This window comes from Dendropsophus ebraccatus, chromosome 5, assembly GCF_027789765.1.
Source record: "Dendropsophus ebraccatus isolate aDenEbr1 chromosome 5, aDenEbr1.pat, whole genome shotgun sequence".
Lineage (NCBI taxonomy): Eukaryota > Metazoa > Chordata > Amphibia > Anura > Hylidae > Dendropsophus > Dendropsophus ebraccatus.
The window spans coordinates 90,164,633-90,186,738 of record NC_091458.1 but is presented as its reverse complement, the minus strand read 5'-3'; the positions used below and the strand labels follow the sequence as shown (position 1 = coordinate 90,186,738).

The following is a 22,106-nucleotide window of genomic DNA, read 5'->3' as shown; positions in this document are numbered from 1 at the left end:
GTAATCAGGTTTACAAATCTGTGCAATATATAATATGAAATTCCAGACAGTAAGGTGGAGGGTAGGGGACTTTATGAGTTATATGGGTTCTCAAACTGGCAATAGTCATCCACATCCATATTACATAAAAATTGGGGAATGAAATACAACTACGCATACACACAGAGCAGGTCAAGTATGAAACCTGTTCAAAGTTGGATAAATTAATATATCCAGCTACATAATCCTTTTCAGAGACCGGGGGGGGGGGGGGGAGATTTTAGAAGACCAGCGTACAAGTACGCCGGTCTTATATTAGGCCCCGTCCCCTTTTTTCCCGGAAGGATTCACTAAAAGGCGCACGCCTCTTAGTGAATCCGGCCGGCCGGGCGCCCAAACCTGCACACGGCGTACGAAATCTACACCTGCTTCCAAGCAGGTGTAGATCTAGATCATGATTTACGCCTGCGAGCAGGGGTAAATCATGATAAATGAGGCACAGGAGGAGGTCACCCCCCCAAGCTCCCCAGCCCACCCATTGGGCAAGCAGGGCGTACAGGAGGCGTAAGCCAGGGTAAAGGGGCAAATCTGCATCTTATCACTGGTGTACGCCTCAGGCATATCTTTCATAAATGTCCCCCTTGGTTTTTAAGCCATCTCTGTAGCAATTTGGCATATAAGTGCCCGATCCTTCGGTTTTCCATTGGCCTAGTAGAGTAATCACAGGCACTTTTTGCTTGTCTCCAAAAACAGACTCTTATTGCACCCAGTTACTTCAAGGACCAGGTGGAGGTCTTTCCGTAAGCAGTTATGGGCTGAACAGATGTATCTGTACACTAGACATTGACAAGGATATCACCCAGAATCCCTCAAATTTTAACTAAAGATGAGCGTAACTCAAGCGTGCTCAAGTCCGTCTAAACCCGGAAGTCTCAGCATTTGACTCCCGATGGCTGGAGAAGTTGGATGCCTATAGCAGTAACAATGTTTTCCAGGACTTCCTAGGGCAGCATTCAACTTCTCCAGCCATCAGGAGTCAAATGCAGAGAGGAGCTGAATTCCAACAGTTTGGCAACACTAGTTGCCAAAGTTGGCTCTACCAAGTTGGCTCTTTTTTTCCAGGCTGAAAGGTGGGTTTAATAAGGATGAGCCCCACTGATGAGCATCGTGCAAAAAATACACCTACACCTTATTTGTGAGCACACAAAGAATACAAGCGCCACTTTTCTGCTTCTTTACCATCTGATCCATTAGCTTTGTATTAGAATATATGGCTGTGTTCCCTGCAATGCTTTTACACCAATAACGTTTTGTGAAATGATGATAATTGCACTCTAAATGATTAGCCGTGATGCTTAGTAATGAAGCATTCATGCCATTATTTCTCATTATTTCCATGTCATTTGCATTTAATGTATCCAGCTGTTTTTAAAGAACCAAATGTGAGTTTATTGTTCACACAAAACTACTTTCTGCTCCTTTCTTTATAGAGAATAAACACAAGAGCCCGCCAGCTGAAGAATAAACAATACACCAGAACCCAAAATCCCTGCACTGCAAATCACTACAGCTATAAGACAAAAGGTAAAAGGACGGCCAAGTAAGGCGACGGCCACCAGAAACAACAATCCTGTTCTCATGTGAAGAAGATTCCTATAAGAAAAAACAAGTAGATATCAGTCAATGGACCTCAGGTGAATAAATATGTACTATGTCGGTAAATAACAATGCTCTAAGAAAGCATTAGAGAAAACTGAAGCCTTGACCTAAAGGGGTTGTCTAACCAAAAGGCTGCCATTTCAGAGTATGGACTTGGGTTGTCTTTATCCAATCATCAACTGGCTAATGCATGCACAAGGTGCTCTGGCTGCCATCTGAAGATACAAATAGACTGGATTACAGCCTGGGTACAGATTGCGGTCATTGGCTTAAGGCCCTCTTACATGGCTAGATTATCAGCAACAAATGTTCCTAGAAACACTCATTTGGCTGATAACTGGACCATGAAAAGGCCGCTTCATCACAAACGATCCAGCAATCGTTATGTGTAAAAGAACCCTTATTGGCTGCAAACCATCACAGACTGACACCTCACAACAACAGAGCTTATTATAGCCCTATTACACCAAATGATTTTTGGCCTACCTGGCCATTCCGGATAATAATTTGGTGTAATAGTGTAATTTGGTGACAACAGCAGGGCGGAGCACGTGTGTGTGTGTGTGTGTGTGTGTGGGGGGGGGGGGGGTTCGGGAACTGTGTTAAGACAGTAAAGGCCCTATTACACTGAGCGATTGTCATTTAAAAATTTGCTATAACAATTGAAAATGAGCAATTATCTGTCTGTTTAATAACACCCTGCGATCAAACAATGAACAAATCGTTCATTTTTGTCTTTCAACATGCTGAAAAATGATTGTTAGTTCACTGAAGGTTTGCATATCTGTTCGTGTAATAAGTTGTTTGCCAATAAAACATGTTGTGTGGGTCATCCTGAGGCACGATTACTGACCATATAACAACATAAGAACGATCGTTCATAGCAGTAATCAGTAAATGTAATAACCTCAGAATCGTTGGCTACAAAATTGCTAGTTTTTACTAGTGATCAATCGTTATAGTGAATCTTTTAATGATAATCGCTACATGTAATATGGCCTTTAGTGCGTTAACAGCTAAATTTCCCTTCTTGGAAACCTAAGCAGCCACAATAGACCAGGTTTATCAAAAGGTGTATATGGAAACTGGTGTACACTGCCCACAGCAACAAGTCACAGCTGGAATTGTGTAACTGTAAACTGCCCACAGCAACCAAGTCTATATTTTACATAACTTTGATAAATCCTGGCCAATATCCTCAATCTACATTTGGTACTTTAAAGTAACACAACATTCTTTTCTCGGCTGCCAATACTTGACTTGGGGGAAATTTTTTTAAATAACTTTTGGACATTTTAAATAACATGCAATACGTGGTAAGGTTTAGGAAAGTAACAAAACATCTGGTGAACTGCAATACCAGGCAATAAACTGCATAGTGTACGCCAAGCTCAGCTCCAATATTTATCATGTCCATGTGTAGGACTGGAGCAAAGGATGCCAATGCTCCTAGGAACCATCTGCAAGTGCTTCTCATAGAGACACGTCAAAAGTTCTGATCAGTCAGGCTCTAGATGTCCAGACCTCGACTGCTTACTAGAACATGAGTGTACACTAAGGCCTTATTCACACGTTTCGTGAAGTTGTCCGTGATCACAGATCCAGACAAGAGTAATCTGAGCAGTAATTATATCCACAACCAATAGAGAAGCGTATCCCTGGAACAAATCCTAATTATTAAGGGAAAATCTTAGCAGTCAAATTGCACAACTATTGGGATTACGCCTGAAAAAAAAATAGACTACAAATGTGACTAAATGCACTGCAAATGTCCTAGATTGGAGAAATGAGTGCGTTATATGGCAGACCTAGAGATGGAGCTGTGCACATAGTAATGCTGGATCAGGTAGTGGTACCTGTGTATACTGTACTCCTGTGTACAGCTAACAGGATAGTAGTTTCTCCATGTGCAATGATTAACTAATGATTGTGAGGAAGACAATGCCTCCAAATCCACTTCTGAACTAATGTCAAGATACTAGAAGTAACTAGTACAGAGACAAACCAAAGTCCTGGATAAACAAAACAGGAAAGAATAGCGCTGATCACAAGTCTGTTGTGGGAAAGTTTACCCAGTGTGACGGCTAGGAAGTTCTTGGTAGAAAATAAGGGAATGGGCAGTATTAGTATGCAGGGGACAAACACAAGTCATGAACTATCAGGTAGCGTAGCTGATCACACCATTATATTACTGACAGCGGGTGCGCGGCTGGAAGAAAAGCCAAGTTGCCATGACAACACGCTTCAGCAAGGCCCCAAAACCAAGGGAAAAATGTCAAAGTGAAAAAAAGAAATATTAAATTATTTTGGCAGCAACTGGTCAGACCAACAATTGCCACCTGGCAAAATATAACAAATACAAAACACTAATAATGCAAGTACTGTAGCTTACGTAAACCTTTGTTCAATTAAGTGACAATGTTTCTCCATGTCACAATCTCACACATTATTAAAGGAGTACTCTGGCGAAAACCTCTCTCGTTCAAACTGGTTTCAGTTATATAGATTTGTAATTTACTTCTATTTAAAAATCTCAAAACGTCCCATACTCATGAGCTGCTGTATGTCCTGCAGGAGGTGGTGTATTAATTTCAGTCTGACACAGAGCTCTCTGCTGCCACCTCTTTCCATGACAGGAACTGTCCAGAGCAGGAAAGGTTTCCTATGGGGATTTGCTGCTGCTCTGCACCGTCCCTGACATGGACAAATGTGACAGCAGAGAGCACTATGTCAGACAGAAAAGAAAACACCACTTCCTGCAGGACACACAGCAGCTAATAAATACTGGAAGACTTGAGATTTTTAAATAGAAGTAATTTACAAATCTATATAAATTTCTGAAAAGGTTGATTTAAAAGATTTTTTTTGCCAGAGAACCCCTTTAATCTGGTAACTTTCAAGTGACACTTCTACTGCCGACTGCAGGTCAATGCTACCATGCGTGAAATGGAGACATACATCACACTCACAGTGTCACTTCCATCAGGTCCCATGTGTAACACAAACATAATCTTAGCCAGAAATACAATAGGAATGAAACATACAATAAGAAAGGAAAATGTTCACATGTATCTAAAAATAAACCTTTTTTCTAATCCTTGCATAAAAATACAAATACTGTACAAGGAATAAATATCTGTAAAAAGGCAAAAAAAAACAAACAGTGATGAATACCAATGAGATGTCAAAAGTTATGCAGAAAATATCAGTAGTACAGCCGAGCCCTACTGATAAACATTATCTACTGCTCTCCTGGTAAAGAATCAGATTAGCCAATAAAGAGGCTCAGATTAATCCTGATCCTATGCCATACCAGCTCAATATTGCTACTAGAGCTTTTCCAGACAGCAAAAATGTAACCATGCTGGCTAAACACACCAGAACTGTACCTCACCTACAGCGGTCACCTTTACTGAGTACTAAAAATAGCTCCTAATACTCTGATACCACCAGGACTTACAGTACAGCTGGGTAGCACACACATGGAAAGCACATGTATGATGTAAATGCAAGAAGGTAACACATACAAAGAATACGCCCTCATCAATGATGAATGAAACTGAATTATGAAAACAGATGATAGCACAAGGGAATAATAAAGGAATAAGTCAGGAATTTAAGCAGATGAATGATTATGATGAACACACTACAAAAACTGACACAACTAGCTCTCCCTGAAACTGTACCTGGATCCTTCTCTGAACACTGACCCCAAAGGGAGGCAGTGTATGTTTAAAATGTGTTGAACTTTGTCGGGTTCATGCCAAACCCAAACACTTGGCATTTGACTCCTGAAGAAGTTGGATGCAGCCATAGGCTGTATCCATGTTTTCCTGGCAGCCCTAGGACTGCATCCAACTTCTCCAGGCTGTGGCAGTCAAATGCTGAGCGGTCCGCAAGTTCATTCATCACCATGTATGAACACTCACCTACCACTGACAGCTCCCACAGAGAATAAATGGAGCAGCGGCATACCTCTGGTGATCTCCAGATTATACCCTATCCTATAGATAGGGGATAATTTACAGAATACCACTTTAAATATAAAATATTACTAAAGGGAGCTGAAGGAAGCCCAGAGAGGTCAAAGGAGTTAGTGTTTGAGATATCCAAAGAGTTAGCCTTAAAGGGGTTATCCAGCACTACAAAAACATGGCCACTTTCCCCCCTACTGTTGTCTCCAGGTCAGGTGTGGTTTGCAATTAAGCTCAATTTACTTAAATGGAACTGAGTTTCAAAACCCCACCCAAACTGGAGACAACAGTAGGGGGGAAGTGGCCATGTTTTTGTAGTGCTGGATAACCCCTTTAACAAAAATACAGAGTAAGGAAGGGGAGCCAGAACAAAAGACCCTGTTACACAAACTGGGATGCCAATCCACCAACAAACACAGAATCACAGCATAATCCAGGAATTCATTAAGTTATATTTTTAGTTCTCCCACCAACCTGCAATAGTTTGTTAGCAATTGTCTGGTGGTGCCTGGTCATTCACTTTGATAGGAGCTGAGTTGCAGTTACATGGCATTGCCACTAGACAATGTATGGAGCTGTGGACTGCGGAATAGGGTGATAGTGTCACTGCAGTTGCTGGAGCCGTACAGCAGGATCGGGGGGCGCAGTGCAGACCCCCAATCCTGCTGTTTAGCTTCAGCACCCGCAGTAACGCTATCACCTCTGCCCCAGTCACACAAAATCAGCTGTCCCTGCGGCCTCCTCCAATTAATTAGGTTAATCGCCCATCCCTAGCTGGAAGTTTTTTCCAAGCATCTACTACTCTTTCAGTAAAGTAATATTTCTTCTTTTGCTTCTGATCTTTCCCCCAACAAAGCTCAGATTGTGTTCTCTTGTTCTTGTGTTCAGTTTCTTATTGAAAACACTTCTCTCCAATGGCAGCTGCTGTGTTCAGCCACATTGTAAGGATGCAAGTGTTACATTCATTGCACAGTAAAACTTGGCCCCTGAAGCTGGCCATCCACTTTACAAAGCTGTCAGATGAATATTCTTTTGGCTGACAGCTGTTCCTCCCAACTCCACCATAAACATGCAGACCAGGCGGAGCAGGAATATTTTTCTCTAGTTGGAAGTGAAACAAAGGATCAGGCAAGCCGAAATGACCCAACCTCCTCCCACCCTTCCCATACAGGGTTTATTTTTCCTGATCACTTTCATTTTGGCTGGCAGATGGGTGAAGGGGCAGAGATTAGGGCCCTTTTACATTGCCTAATGTATAGCCACAAACGAGCGTCCACCAGCAAGATCAGCTCCTGTTTACCACTCCTTTACAATACCCAATTGTGCAGCCTACTAACTCTACGATATTGAAGGTTTTCATGGCCACACAAAACATTTCTCCTTCACTGGCTGATCACTGGCTTTTTTTTTTTTTTTTGTAAATCAAGATTTATTGACAGTTTTTCACAACAGAACAAGCAAAGAGGAGATAGGATACTCCTGCACAGAGAAGATATCAGCCTACAAATAAGTAAGGAGAGAATGAACAAATAAGTAAAATAGCAAAGTGCAAGGAGAAGCCAGGTAGCTAGGCTTGTACGTTCCCCATAAAGAGGCAGTCAGGAGGTAACAAGTCCTCCAACAAACAGCATAGGCAAAGAAATGTCGCCGAAACGTAGCGAAACAGATGCTAGTGCGAAGGGTCACCTAGTGACCTAATAGAGATACGTAAGCTATAACAATAACAGGCAAATATATTTGCAAGAACACGGAGATAGAAAAAAAAGAAAAATATATAGGAAGTGAAGAAAGAACAAGAAAGAAAGAAAAGAGAAAGAAAAGAGGGGAAAGAAGGGAGGGCGGGGGGGATGGGGAAGGGAGGAGCGGGGAGGAACCCCCACCTGAACTCCCCCCAGAGTGTCAGGAGTACATATAGATTGCCAAAAGAGGGCTGCTACGCCAGCCATCGTGCCAGAGAGGCGTCTGCCTTAAAAGTGAGCCATGGGAGCCAGGTACGCTCCACCTTCTTGCTGCGGCCCTGCTCCTCCGCTGTCAAAGACTCCATTCGGTAAATAAAGTCCATCTCGAGAACCCACTCAGCAACGGAAGGTGCTACCGTGGACTTCCAGTGTCTAGGGATGACAGTTCTAGCCGCCGTCAGAAAGTGGCGCAGCAAACCCTTCTTGGCAGCAGAGGAGGGGCCAGGCACCAGGGAAAGCAAGGCCAAGGCAGGAGAGGGGGCCACATCTTTATCTGTAACTACATTATAGATCTCGAAGACCGCTTCCCAAAAGGGTCGCAGCGTGGGGCAATCCCACCAAATATGAAGCATAGATCCCACAGCAGTCATGCAGCGCCAGCACGTATCAGGAACGTTTGGGTATACCTTATGGAGCAGAGAGGGGCATCGGTACCATCGCGTTAGAATTTTAAAATTCTTCTCCTGAGCATGGCAGGCCAAAGGCCATTTATGCGTGAGAGTGAATATTTTCACCAGGTCTGGCTCAGAGAGTGTAACACCGAGTTCCCGTTCCCAGGCCGAGATGTAAGGCAGGACCTGGTCTGCATCTTTAGCCAGTAGGAGGCGATATAATTGGGAGATGGCTCTCTCCGGAGGTGACTGTTGCAGGAGCAGAGATTCTAGCTCAGTTTGTTCAGTGATACGAATGCCTCCCGGAAAGTGTCGGGCCAAATATGCCTTTAACTGTTCGTACTCCAACCAGGGCAGCTTCCTCCCCGGGCAGAGATCCTGTAACTCCTCTAATGGCTGGATCACAGCTGCTGACCCCAAAACCTGGCTGATCCTGGCGCCCTCCGAGGCCGACCAAAGCAAAAAGGTGGGTCGGTCACAGGCCGGTGGGAAGGCCGGGTCTCCAAATAGGGGGCTCATAAGCCCCGGGCGGCGTGAGAGGTTGTAAAGTGGGAGGAGCCGGTCCCAAGCCTGTAAAAAGTATCTAGTAATCGGGGGAAAAGAAGCCAGCGGAGGGCGATGTACAGGGAATATCCAGGGCAAGGACCGAAGAGGTACAGGGGACAGCGCCCCTTCAACCGCAACCCACTGTTTATCAGAAGCTCTATGAAACCAGTCAACTAGGCGCAGCAATATACAGGCCTTGCTATACAAGGAAAAATCGGGGAGGCCGGCTCCGCCGTTCTGTTTAGTCCGCGTAAGCGTTTTGTACTTAATGCGCGGGCGCACTGAGCCCCAGACAAACCTGCGAAAGAGGGTTTGTAATTGTTTCAGAAAAATGCTCGGGATGCAAACCGGTAGGGCCTGAAAAAGATACAGGAATCTAGGGAGGACATCCATCTTAAGGACATTAATCCTACCAAACCAGGAGAGGCAGGCACGGTTATAGTTTGATAAGTCTGTTTTCGTACGGGCCAACAGGGGGGGGAAATTGAGAGAGAATAAGGAAGTCAGGTCCGTGGGGACCCACACCCCTAGGTACTTGAGGGCTCGAGATTGCCACTTAAAGGAGACTGAGTCGCGTAGCTGACGCACCAGGGTAGCCGGGAGGGAGACATTTAAGGCTTCGGTCTTTGAATAATTCACCTTGAAGTTGCTAACTTGGCCATACAGATCAAATTCTCTGAGGACCGCAGGAATGGACACAGCTGGATCGGATACATAGAGTAACAGGTCGTCCGCATAGAGCGCCGCCTTATAATGGGAGCCTCCCAGGCGGATACCCGAAATGTCCGGAGATGCCCGCAAGGCCACCGCCAAATGTTCCATGGCTAAAACATAGAGCAGCGGGGACAGCGGGCAGCCCTGTCGAGTCCCATTTGCGATCGACAGAGGAGTCGATAAGAGGCCATTGACTTTAACCCTAGCTGTGGGGCCATTATACAAAGCCATAATTTTGCCCAGCATCTCCTCCCCCAGGCCAACCTGCCCCAGCGTTGCCCGCAGGAATGCCCAGTGGACGCGGTCGAACGCTTTCTCGGCGTCGATCGATATCAGGCAAGCTGGGGACCGCGTCCCCTGGGCATGCGACATCAACAACAAAGTCTTGTTGAGATTGTCCCGCGCTTCACGGCGGGGGACAAAGCCCACTTGATCAGTATGGACAACAGCAGGGAGCAATGGTGCCAGTCTACTCGCTATCATTTTAGAGAAAAATTTTATATCTGAATTTATCAATGATATTGGGCGATAACTAGCACACAGGGACGTGTCCTTGCCAGGTTTCGGGAGTACTACAATAGTGGCCATCAGGGATTGAGAGGGGAAAGAGCAGGAAGGGGAGATAGAGTTGAAGACCCGGGTTAAAAAAGGGGTGAGCAGGGGAGAAAACAATTTGTAGAAGGGGGCAGTAAACCCATCCGGACCCGGGCTCTTCCCATTGGGCGTATTCTTAATGACTAATGCCACTTCGGCCTCAGAGAATGGGGAATCCAGTGCGGCCGCCTCTTCCCCAGAGAGAGTAGGCAGTGCCGTGGAAGTGACATATGAATCCACTTTTGCTCGGAAGGTATCATCGTCCATATCATGCAGAGGCCCTTTAAGGTTATATAAGGCCTGGTAATACTCCCGAAAGACCGCGACAATGTCTGCGGGGTCGTGCGTAGTGCCATGTCTCGCGACAATAGAGGGTACAAAAGAGCTGCCCGTTTTGGGGTGGAGAAATCTGGCCAAGGGTGCGCCACATTTGTTGGAGTGCTCATAGTAGAAACGACGTAGTCGTTCCCGGAAGCGGGTGTATTTTTGATCAATTAGGGCCTTCAATTGAGTCCTAGCCTCCAACAAGGACGCCAAGACCTCAGGGTTCAGGGATTGCTTATGGGCCAGCTCGTCCTGTTGTATCTTAGCGAGCAGGGCTTGAATTTTAGCACCATGGGCGCGTTTTAGTCTGGCACCATTTTGGATAAGGACCCCCCGAAGCACGCACTTAAGTGCCTCCCACTGGGTGGGTAAAGGTGTCTCATCTGCCCTGTGATTATTCAGGAAGTCAGCTATAGCAGTCTTGATATTAGCCTGGCATACTACATCCTTCAGGAGGTTAGGGTTGAGGCGCCAGGATCCCTCCCGTGGTATCTGATTGGGGAGGGGAAGGGACAAGGACACCGAGGAGTGATCCGCCCACACTATCGGGTCTATGGATGTCGAAGGGCGCCAGGAAAGCAGGTGGTGATCAATGAGGAAGAAATCTATCCGACTATAAGAGTCATGGACCGAGGAATAGTACGTATAGTCTCTCACCCCTGGATGAAGTATCCGCCACACGTCCACCAGCCTATTGTCGAAAAGCGACCTTTTGAGAGCACGTAGCTGGGTGGGAGAGATGGAGGATCTGCCCGAGGAGGAGTCCACCCGACGGTCCAACACCAGGTTAAAGTCTCCTGCGGTAATCAGGAGGCCATCGGCAAAACGAGTCAGCTCCCTGAGATATCGCCGTCCCATCCGGACCTGGTTCTGGTTGGGGAGATAAAAATTAGCAATAGTAAACACTCTCTCAGCCAGTTGGAGCTTTAGAAAAAGGTACCGTCCCTCCGGGTCAATGCAAGTATCTAGTACGGATACAGGTAGCGATTTGTGTAGAGCTATGCTTACTCCCTTCGTTCTGGCATTTGCATTAGTACTGTGAAACCACTGACTGTAGTATCGATTAGGTATAGACGGGACATGTCCCGTTTTGAAGTGGGTTTCCTGGAGCAACAAGATGTGAGCCTTCTTTTTGTGCATATGGTAAAGTATCTGCGAACGCCTCTCAGGTTTGTTAAAGCCCCTGACATTCAGTGTAGTGATCTGGAGGGAATTCATGGTGAGGGGGAAACTGGGAAGGGGGAGGGGGAGAAAAAGGATAAGAGAGAGAGGAAGAAGGGGAGATGATAGAGGGGGCAACCAGAGAGACCCGAAGAGAGGGGTCCTCAATTACCCGGAAGAAGGAAAAGTAAAAAGGAAAGAGAGAAGGATAAGGACAGAAAAGTAGGCAATCTGTCCGCCTCAATCCACTAAGGACGGAGGAAAAGAAATACACTAACGTGTAACTGTGTTTATCTCAAACACTTCAGGTGAGCTATGTGGGAAGTGACTGGAGAAGCAGATAAAAAGATACCGTACGTCCCCAGCACCTCACCGCCCGAACATTGAAAATTCAGAAGCAATAATAACAATAACAAAAAACTAATTTTCTACCAGAGCAGATTTGGGCTGAGCTGTGGCAATGCATAAACCAGGACATGAACAGGGAGACGAAAACAGGGAGACAAAACACCAATGAGGACGCCGTGCCCGCAGGCGCCGAGCGCAGGCGACGCCACCAGCAAAAGGGATAACAAGGTGAAGACCAGCGGCGGCGACGCCGGCGCGCGGCCCGCACGCACAGCAACCCCCCCACGATCCTATAAGAGGGATCGAAATCCCCCGCGCCCCCCAACAGACAACAAAAGGGAGCCACAGCGTCCCCCCGCCCACCCCCAAAATTATAGGGAGGCCAGGGCATATCAGCCCCCCAAGACAAGGTCCCATGTTGCAGTATACATAGAGTCCCATGCATCGCCGTGAGGTGCCTAGAGGTAAGGGAAAGTAGGGAAGGAAAGGGACGGGGAAGAATTAGGGGGAGAGGACCGGGAAGGGCAGAGAAGGGAATGGGATAGGGGGGTTAGGAGGTCACAGGGGAAGTAGGCATCAGGTCACCCCACAGGCAATCGCCAAGTAGTGGCCTGCAAGTCCAGGGTAGGTCAATCCACGGCCAATTTCAAGAGGCCGCACGAGGCCTGTCTTCACAGGTCAGCCGGTGGTGGTTCTGGAGATCGCCGCCTGCGCCTCCTTTCCGGTGGAGGCCTTCGGGGGCCAGGGCGATCAGGCCCAGCTCCATGGGGAAGTGGCGGATGGAACGGCCACTCTGAGATACTGACTCGGGGAAGGTCCAAAGTCTCTAACACCGCTGGGAGATCAGATGGCGTACGGAGGTGGACGTTGCCCGCCGGGTGCCGGATCTGCAGCTGAAAAGGGTACCCCCATGAGTAGGAGACATTGCGATCCCGAAGCACAGCAAGCAGTGGGCGGAGCGCTCGTCTCTTGGCCAGAGTCGTGCGGGATAGATCCGTGAGTAACTGGACAGCCGCCCCATTAAAGTCTATAGGCCCCCGATCTCTTGCCTTGCGCATGATAGCTTCCTTAATCTGGAAGTAGTGGATCCTGCACACCACATCCCGGGGTCTAGCAGGATCATTGCTGGGGGGGCCGAGAGTCCTATGCGCACGGTCCATTTCCAGGGGTGCCGATGGAGGCTTGCCCAGTAGTGGATTGAAAATACCCTGGAGCGTATGCATAAGATCTTGGGGCTTGACAGACTCAGGGATCCCCCGTACCCGAATGTTATTACGGCGGTTGCGGTTTTCCGCGTCGTCCGCCATGTCATAGAGCATCTGGATCTGCTGGGTGTGGAGATCTAGTTGGGACCTGTGAGTCTGCAGTTCATCCTGTAAATCCCCAGTGGCATGCTCCAGAGATTGGACCGTAGTGGATAGGGAGATCAGGTCATCTCTGAGGGCTCTTATCTCTGTTTTACAGACGGCCTCCATACGCTTAATATAGCCCTCCATATCAGCTTTAGTGGGCATGGCGGCCATTTGTGACTGCAGGGCACAGAGCTCCTTACCGGTGGGCCCGGACGGGCTGGAGGCGGAGGCGGAGGATACATCTGGCGTGAGCTGGTCCCGGAGCAGGGCAGGGAAGTCCTGGGACAAAGCAGGCGCCCCCTCATGTGCAGGCCCGGCCTGTCCGGCAGCGGCGGCCGCAGCCGCGGATGGAGCAATGCGGGCGGCCATCTTGGACTGGCCCGCGCGAGAGTTAGGCACAGCGGTGGAGGAGAGAAATCGCCTGATTCCGCTGCGGGTACGGCCGTGAGTACCGGTGAGAGGCGGGGAGGGTCTCCGCCGAGGCTTCCCCGGCATGTAGGCTCCGGTCTGAGGCGATAAGACGCTGTCAGCAGGCGGTGAGGGCTGGCTGCAGGACGGAGCTCTCACACCACGCGTCTGTACAGCGCCATGTCCAGGCCACGCCCATCACTGGCTTTTTTACAAAGTGTGATTATCAACAGTAAAGGTTCCATGTAAAAGGAACCTAAAAATCCTGATACACATTATATTGCTGGCAGTAGGTTTGGCTGTCAGTATATAGTGTATGAGGGTCTCCAGAGACTCCAACAAGTGATGTTGATGGAGATATGGGGCGGGCGTACTAAAATTTCACTGCCTGACCCATTTGTTCTCAGAGTAGTCTGGCAGCGGCTTACCCCTGCCTTCCTCGTAGAGAACACTTAAACATACTAAACCATCAAAGCTCTCATCGGCAGGGTAATGTTCACTACAAATATGGCAAATGTACACAACTAGCCAGAGCCTAAAGCCCCTATTACACGGGGCAACTCTGAGGAGCAAACAAGATCCCCGCTCGCTGCCGCTGCTATTACACATGGCAGCAGAGAGCGGCTGAGAGCCGGGGGGCCATGGAGGGGCTGCCCGGGTGATCGCTAGATTGTCCGGGCAGCGCATAGCATATAGCAGCAGTCTGCTGCCGTCCCTATTCTACGGAGCAACGGCAGAAGATCGCTGCTATATAAGTCGTTTGTTGGCTGATCCCTGTGTTCTATTACACAGGACGATTATGGGCCGATAGTTCTATGTAGTAGGGCCTTAAAGAGGTTGTCCAACATTTTCTTTTTTATTGGAATAATTTGTAATCTGTCCCGTTCCCTTAGTGGTTTTCTCTAACCTTTTTTCTCCTCTGTGTACCCAGACGTCCTTCTCTGTTGCTGCTTTTTGGACTTTACATAAAGAACTTCCAGGTCACAGGGGTCAGCAGTGACATCACAGCTCTGCAAGCCTATAGCTCCGCCCACTCTACCCATAGGCAGGAAATGTCTGTCTTCCTACAAGGGCCTTTTGAGCAGCATGGCGGTTCAGCGTCTGCCAATTACTTATATTTAGAGATGAGCGAACCTTGAGCATGCTCGAGTCGATCCGAACCCAAACTTTCGGCATTTGATTAGCGGTGGCTGCTGAAGTTGGATAAAGCCCTAAGGCTATGTGGAAAACATGGATATAGTCATTGGCTGTATCCATGTTTTCCAGACAACCTTAGAGCTTTATCCAAGTTCAGCAGCCCCCGCTAATCAAATACCGAACATTCGGGTTCGGATCGACTCGAACCCGAACTCTGTTCGCTCATCTCTACTTATATTATAAAATCAACTAGTTTTTTCACACTTATCTGTTGTAGGACTACAAACCCCAGCACAACTGTACATGTTTGTAGTCCTGGATTACATATACACTGCAGTAGCCATCCTACTGGTGGGGGTTTCAATGAGCCAGAATTCTGTTACCTCAGCAAGAAATAGAATGGTGACTGACATGAGGTGAAGTCTCCTCTCTCCTCTCCATATTACACACAGCAGCAGCACTGACCTAACACTGCACATCCTTACACTACAATAGTAACAATATAGGGGAAGATGTATCACAGCCTGTGCAGGGGAACAGTTACCCATAGCAACCAATCAGATTGCTTCTTTCATCTTTGGTTGCTATGGGCAACTGCTTCCCTGTTCCTCTACACAAGGTTTGATAAATCATCCCCTCATAGTTCCTTTATTTACTGTTTATAGCTCCAACCTATGCTGCAGTGCTGTACAGAGATTTAAGTCTATCATGCTGTCCTTACTGCTGCAGTTTCTTCTGGGCTCAGATGTTAGTTAGATGTTAGTGGTGTGGCTAAAGAAATGTGGAGGCATAACCCCGCCCACCTGATGACTCACTGTTCCCTCACTGGACGGAACAGGAAACAGAAAGGGAACGTGACATCACAGGAAGTAAAGAAAACACAGGCAGAGTGGTCATGTGACTGAGCCTGAGAACACAGTAAGCGCTCTAAATAAAAAATAGAAGTGTATGTAGAATATGTAACATGCTAAATTATTGAAAAATCCTGGACAACCCCTTAAAGCCAATTTGTACCTCTGTAAATGCAATTTGCACTTATTACAATACATATAATTGCTCCACAAGCATTATCAGATTGGGCTATTGTCACAGAGGACGGCACTGTGCATACACGACAGCATGACAAGGTAAGTACAGCCAGATGCAAGCCATAATACCGACACATTACTGCAGTAATTTGTTTCAGGGTGTTGCCTGTTTAAAGTCTTAGCTTTTCAAAGAATAATTTACAATTGGAAGTAAAAGGGAGGGAGGGGGACTATTTGGCTACTATGTACTTCTCAGCATTGTGTCCAATCTAAACATTACTTTGCCAGACAGACCCAAGGGGTGAATTCAAGTAAAAGTTTTGGAAGGATAGAATGAAGACACATTCTCTCTATGACCTGGAATATATATGTGGGCAGAATAGCTTTTACTGTAAAGAACTTTGTAAAGCAGATTTTAATATAGTAATATATTTTGAAGTAGTTATTACTATATGTAACAAAGGGTTTATGGTGGATTCACAAGATGTGGTTGTGGTACAAAAAAAAAAAAAAAAAAAAAAAGATGGACCCATGAGGAGGGGGGGGGGGGTTACCTTCAACTAATTACAATGGGCACCAAGTGTAATACACAGACAGCACCCACTGTGCATTGAGCGGGCCCTGCTCCTCTGCCTGCCTGACACTTTCATGTATATGTAAGCCCAATATGGAAAACACATTGAAGAGATGAAAAAAGCCACTCATATGTTTATGTAAAACTTGCATCACATGTGCGTCAGCAGCTCCATTAGGGGTCTCCATCACAGATTTCAGTGCAGAAAAACACAGCTACACCGTCCGTTGCACAATGATCCCACTAACTGCTGTAGTTCACTACAGTGAGAACTCTGGTGCATATTACCACTGAAAACAATGGCTCATGCAGTGCACATGCTTTTGCATGTAATATGCATCATGATTTCTGCTCTGTCATAGGGGCAGAATAACAAAAACAGCAGTTCTGGAACCCCTGCCTGCTGGACATTAATAGATGCTGTGCTGTTATACAGTATGTCAATCTTACATCATGAAAGCCAGCGCCATAGAGGCTCCTATCAAGGCCTTCCATAGTTAATCTGCACATATATTCGGCTTATGAGAGGGTCCTATACTTTATTTAGCACAATAGTACGGCATGTACTGAGGCTGCCTCTCAGCACTTGTTATTGGGATGGCAGGTAAGCGGCAGGAAGAGGTGCTTATGTGGTGGAATGCACATACAATGCTCCCATACATGCACTTATATGGTTCTCCCCTCAAACTCTGATCAGGGCAGAGAAGCAGAGGATGGGTGGAGATCACAAAGTTGCAGGGGTAGATTTTAAAATACCATACTCTTCCAGCTGGGGGTGAAAGGTACAAATGATATCAATAATCTGCGCCTATCCTCTCCTGAACTACTTACATTTGACACATGGCGTATGTGCTGGAGTGTTATAAGCACCCTGACCAATTCTCTCTCTCAGCCGTCAGACACCAATACATTCAGTGTATGATAATATATTACCTACAATGCTACATTGTAATGAAACAGCCCACGGGCAAATGTTGTTGGCTAGACTACATACAACTGTACACGTGTGACAACAGTAAAGTTTCCATTCATCTACAGCAAGTAGAAAACTTGAAGTGACAAGGAAATGAAGAACAAAGAACACTAGAAAGTTGCAGAACTTCCCATCTACAATGATTCAGCTATGTAAACGGAAAAAGGATGGGATAATGCAGACAACCGGACTGGAGCTCAAGGTTTTCACATTTACAAAAAAAAAAAAAACCAGCTCTATATAACCACATGGAAGAATTCTGCAGCCTGAGTGGGTACTATCACCTAGGCGTGTCAACCGCAATTATGAAACATATAGGTACAAACATACAGGTAACATACAGGTATAAACATCTATCCCTGGGTCTGATAGCACTATAGCACCGCTTTCCATACATGCGTCCATCTGCAAAGTCTCCCTCTGGCATGGTAAACTGACGACAGAACTGATCCTACTGTTATCAGTGGGGTTGTTCCTGGCATCCGGCGTGTCGGTTCTACCACTACACTGGCCCAGACACATGAGTGTGAACATTTTCCTATCAAGGTCTGAACCCTTTGTTACAAAAAGGTAAAACGCTTAATACTGAATGGTTCATTGAAATATTTATTGTGGTAAATTTTTGATTCCAGGACCCAGCCTAAAATAAATGTGCAAACATATTATATGGTTGGAAGTAGGGTTTACATTAAAAGGGGCTACCCCTTCACATGACCTAATGTATACGTTACAGTGTGTGTGTGTGTGTGGGGGGGGGATCCCCCATAGAGACCCCTTCTATCAGCCACAGCAGACAATACCCACACCTCTTGCTATGTTGACGTCTGTTCATTGAGGACTTGTTTTCCGAAAAAACCTTAGGGCCCTATTCCACCAGACGATTATCGTTCAGATTATCGTTAAATCGTTCGAATCTAAACGATAATCGTTCGGTTGAAATGTAGTTAACGATTAACGACCGAATGAGAAATCGTTGATCGCTTTATAAAGGCCCTATTCCACGGAACGATTATCGTTCGTTTTCGGACGATATCGACCGCTACGGACGATAATCGTTCCGTGGAATAGAGTGCAACGATCAGCCGACATCGTTCATGTCGGCTGATCGTTGCAGTCGCTTGTTTTTGAACATGTTGAAAAACAAGCGACTGATATAGCAGCGATCTGCTGCCGTCACTCCGTTGAATAGGAGCATCGGCAGCAGATGCTGCTGTATCCTATGGGCTGCCCGGACGATCTAGCGATCCCCCGGGCAGCCCCCCCGCAGCTCTCCGCCGCCCCCTCCCGCACTCAGCCGCTCGCTGACGCCGCGTTGAATAGCAGCGTCAGTGAGCGGCGAACGAGGAGCAAACGAGCGCTGACAGCGCTCGTTTGCTCCTCCAACGACCCGTGGAATACGGGCTTAAGACCTTGACCCATTTTTATTGTTGCTCGTTCGCAAAACGTTCGCAAATTGTTTGCATTGAATAAGACATCGTTCAGTCGTTCGCAATAGATACGAACGCAATAGCGAATAAATAGCAAAAAAACAATCGCAATTACGATCATAAGTAACGATTATCGTTCCATGGAAATAAGTGAACGTTTTCAGGTCTTTCGCAATATCGGTTGAGATCGTTAATCGTTAACGATTATGTAAACGATAATCGTCCGGTGGAATAGGGCCCTAACTCTGTCCCTAGATCAGTAGGCTATCTTCTAATAACCTTTCCTATAAATGTATGAACCTCAATGTATAGGCTATAGGATTGGGGGGTTCACAAATAACTGATACAGATTTATATATAATTAATATTAGATCAATGGGGTTCCACGAATGCGAGTCCTGTATCTCCATACACAGAGGAGAGCTGACCATATTATACGTGGATCCCAAAGCTATAACCACCTGTAATAGAGATTTAATGTCTATTAATTTATTTTGGTCTATTTAATGTTGTATGAAGAGGTGTGTGGCAGATTCTATGGCCATGCAGCATACATAACTTAGTATTTTTACATACAAAGCATTTCAAATAGACCTTTATGGTTCTGTACAATGAGCACCAAAGGATGAACCCACCACCCCCCTTACTGTCAGCGCTCCCCACATTTACTGCTGACAGCAATGGGCAATAATCCGCTCACAATGCCTCGGTGTGACACCAGGGTTTTCACCACTACCTTCCAATAGAAGAGCAGAGATCACAGCCACTTGGCAGCTCTTCCGGCATAGCGATAAGCCCGGTGACACATCAGAGCCCTATAGGTGGCCACCAGCCCCTATATGACACCTTCTGCTTTCCATACAGCAGTGGGCATAGGGCATGGACTGGGGGCCGCCATGTGTGCTGAGAACCATTGTGCACTTCCACAAGTTAAAGGGATTGTTCATATTCCTGTTATTCTAGCAGATGATGTGTGTACAAGGACTGGGGGAGGGGGTTCTTGTAACAGTCCTAAGGAATTCCTGCAGCCACATTGTCCCTGATCTAGAAGCCTGTGTTCTAGATCCAGGTGTATGGGCTCAGGTGGGCCTCCTGGTGCCCACATCTTTGTTCCCCTCCAGTCTGGGCGGTGATAGCAGGACACATGGCAGAGCTCTGCCCCCAGACGGATGAATGCTCCTTTCATTCTCCATACAGCAGGCTTATTGAGGCAGGATGGTGGGGCTCCTGCAGGCTCCTTCCTGCCCCCTCCCCTGTCACCCTGTGCCCTCAGCTGCCCCCGCCGGAGCCCTTTATGCTGCCCCCTCACCTCTGCCCGCAGGATCCTGTGCACACTGTGCGGCAGCCGCTCTCCTCTCAGTCTCGGCCGTCTCTCAGCTCTCAGTAATCCACTAGTTATGGGGGCCGTGACCATTACAGGACGGCAGCGCCGGGGACACACAGGGATGGGAACTGCTTCAGGGTCGCCATTGTACGAACAGCTTTGCAAACAGGATTTCCACAGCCTGCTGTCCCTGGAGGAGGGGTGTAGACGAGCGCTGCTGCCTCCCTCTGACCAGGGAGCGGGAAGATGAGCCGAGCACCAGCAGCAGCTTTCCCCTCCTCCTGTCCTCTCACATCCACACCGAGCCAGCCGTCTCCCCCCTCCCCTGCATGCCCCTGGGAGGGGAGACCGACGTGTGCTGTGTGGCTGGAGCACAGGGACAAGGCTAGTGCGCGGGCCACAGCTCCCTCTAGCGGCTGCGCCTGGCTCCTGCTGCGCGACAGAGCGGTGTGTGAGGCGCTGGATGGGACTCTACAAGGAGACGTGTGTAATCCGTGCCGTATAACCGGGGCCGGGCCGTGTGTAATCCGGCCCGTATAACCGGGGCCGGGCCGTGTGTAATCCGTATTAGGCTGCGTGCACACTACGGAATTGCCGCTTATAACCCGCGGCGTATTCCGTCGCTCGTCTCCGCATGCGGCGGCGCGCATTTCCGCCCGTGCCATAGACACTGTTCTGTGCACAGGCGGATTCCGCGTTCCGTCGAAAGAATTGACATGCACGGGCGGATTCCACGTTCCGTCGAAAGAATTGACATGTCAATTGTTTCGACGGAACGCGCAATCCGCCCGTGCACAGAACAGTGTCTATGGCACCAGCGGAAATGCGCGCCGCCGTGTGCGGAGACGAGCGACGGAATACGCCGCGGGTGCACGCAGCCTTATAATAGGTCTGTTTCGGGCGGTACTTAGGCTGCATTCACAAGTTCCGGGAAGTTGTCCGTGCTCACGGATCCGTGTGCACATACAATTTTACAGCCCATTGCTTTCTGTTGGGCTATTCAGACCTTCCGTGATTTCACGGATCCGTGATCCGTTCCGTTAAAACATAGGACATGTCATTACTCGGAACGGATGCACGGAAAGGATTCCCCATAGAAATCAATGAGATCCATGTTTTTCATGGATGTACACGCATGTGACATCCTAAGGCTACATTCACATGTTCAGTGTTTTTCCCGGTCCGTGATTGTGGTCCGGCAGCTACCTCCGTGATCCGTGCAAAACAGTCAGTTTTTCATCCGTTTTGCATCCGTGTCCGTTTTTTTCATGGATCTGTGTTAAAGCATTTTAAATTACATTGATTACATCACATCCGTGTTTTTCACGGATGAACACGGATGTCACATTCGTGTACATCCGTGAAAAACACGGATCTCATTGATTTCTATGGGGAATCCTTTCCGTGCATCCGTTCCGAGTAATGACATGTCCTATTTTTTAACGGAACGGATCACGGAACATCTGAATAGCCCAATAGAAAGCAATGGGCTGTAAAATTTCCGTGAGCACGGACAACTTCCCAGAACGTGTGAATGCAGCCTTATACTTTCAGTGGTATAATATCTCCTGGCTACAGTTCTGCCATGATTTTCAAAAAAAAAAAAAAAAAAAATCGCTGCTTTTTTTTTTTTTTTTTACCACTATTTTTTTTTTACAAAAATCTATTCATCATGGTACTATCTATGATGTACTATGAACACTACACTAGTGCTGCCATAGTTACAGTGGGATGGGGGGCACAGGTTTGGTGAACAGCCGGGGGCCTATGGTAAAGTTAATCTGCCCCCGGCGGGCCGTGTGTAATCTGTGCTGTACTACAAGACCGAGTACAGCCTGTACTGTGCAACACGGTGTTATAAAGGCATCATTCACACCTCAGTATGTTTTCAAGGGTGAAATTCGTGATCTGCAAATTTTTATCCACAATCCAAAAAAAATGATCCAGTAGTGTGCTCTATAGTTTGCACATCCGCAGCATTTTTGGTCTGTATTTTGCAACCAAATCCATGAGTGGATGGCCACCACTGTTGCAATAGCTATTATTTTAAAACAATGGCCGTTGTTTTGAAATAACGACCATTATTTGCCATAAAATGGTGGCCATCCACTATAATTCAGCATGAACATAGCCTTTCTGTATTTTCAATCCACTCCTGGTTTTGGTTGCAAAATACTGTGTGCGAACATAACCCAAAGGTGGAATTAAAAAAAAAAAAAAAAAAAAAAAAAAAA

General features: G+C 47.0%; 1 protein-coding gene across 4 annotated transcripts in view; it reads right to left on the bottom strand.

The window, feature by feature from the left end:
• Window positions 1-20,201, bottom strand: part of FARP1 (FERM, ARH/RhoGEF and pleckstrin domain protein 1) — a 145,914-nt gene extending 125,713 nt beyond the window's left edge. For 2 of the 4 annotated variants that reach the window (XM_069970695.1, XM_069970696.1), the window contains exon 1: window positions 19,858-20,199. The gene's annotated coding sequence lies outside the window, so the exon portion shown is untranslated. Of the gene's footprint in view, window positions 1-19,857 lie in introns of all 4 variants that reach the window. The other 2 variants (XM_069970694.1, XM_069970692.1) reach the window with 2 other exon arrangements.
• Between the last annotated feature and the right edge of the window lie 1,905 nt (window positions 20,202-22,106).